The sequence below is a fragment of the Mandrillus leucophaeus genome, unplaced genomic scaffold (assembly GCF_000951045.1).
Source record: "Mandrillus leucophaeus isolate KB7577 unplaced genomic scaffold, Mleu.le_1.0 Scaffold120, whole genome shotgun sequence".
Lineage (NCBI taxonomy): Eukaryota > Metazoa > Chordata > Mammalia > Primates > Cercopithecidae > Mandrillus > Mandrillus leucophaeus.
The window spans coordinates 1,501,272-1,502,244 of NW_012100321.1; the positions used below are offsets into that span (position 1 = coordinate 1,501,272).

The window sequence follows — 973 nt, forward strand, 5'->3', positions numbered from 1 at the left end:
TTCAAGTGATTTTTGTGCCTCAGCCTCCCAAGTAGCTAAGATTACAGGTGTGTGCCACTATACATGGCTAATTTTTGTATTTCTAGTAGAGACAGAGTTTCACCATGTTGGCCAGGCTGGTCTCAAATTACTGACCTCAAATGATCCCCCTTCCTCGGCCTCCTGAAGTGCTGGGATTACAGGCATGAGCCACCGTGCCCAGCCTGACTACTCTTGATAAACCCTAAAAAATGGAGGCTGTACCCTAATCCCATTAGGACTGAAAGCATCCTCCCCACTCACTTGTCCAGGGCCAGCACAGGAAGGCCAGAGGACTCCTGTCGGGGTGCATGCAGGATTGGGGGCTTCTTAACTTACCCTCCGCCTGCCACGTTCTCTTCCTTCACTGGATGGGGGAGCCTGTAGATGTTTCCACCCTGAAGATGAAAATGCATCTGAACCAACACATCCAAAATGAAGAGGCAAGAAGAGCTCAAATTACAGACTTTCAGAAGAAAACATCGGAGTAAATCTTCATGACCTTGGATTAGACAGTAGTTTCTTAGATAAGACACCGAAGCAAAACAGACAAATTAGACTTCATCAAAATGTAAAACTTTTAGCCAGGCATGGTGGCTCATGCCTGTGATCCCAGGACTTTGGGAGGCCGAGGTGGGAGGATTGCTTCAGCCCAGGAGTTTAGGACCAGCCTGGGCAACATGGCGAAACCCCACCTTTACAAAAAATACAAAAATTGGCCTGGCATACTGGCGTGGGCCTGAGGTCCCAGCAACTCAGGAGGCTGAGGTGGGAAAATCACTTGAGCCCAGGAGTTCAAGGTTGCAGTGAGCCATGATCACACAACTTCACTCCAGCCTGAGTGACAGAGTGAGACCCTGTCTCAAAAAAAATAAAAATAAAAATAAAAACTTTTGTCCTGCTGGGCACGGTGGCTCACACCTGTAATCCCAGCACTTTGGGAGGCTGAGGAGGG

General features: G+C 48.5%; 1 protein-coding gene across 1 annotated transcript in view; it reads right to left on the reverse strand.

Moving 5' to 3' along the window:
* Nucleotides 1–973, reverse strand: part of ZNF541 (zinc finger protein 541) — a 76,066-nt gene that overhangs the window by 20,909 nt on the left and 54,184 nt on the right. The window lies entirely within an intron of this gene.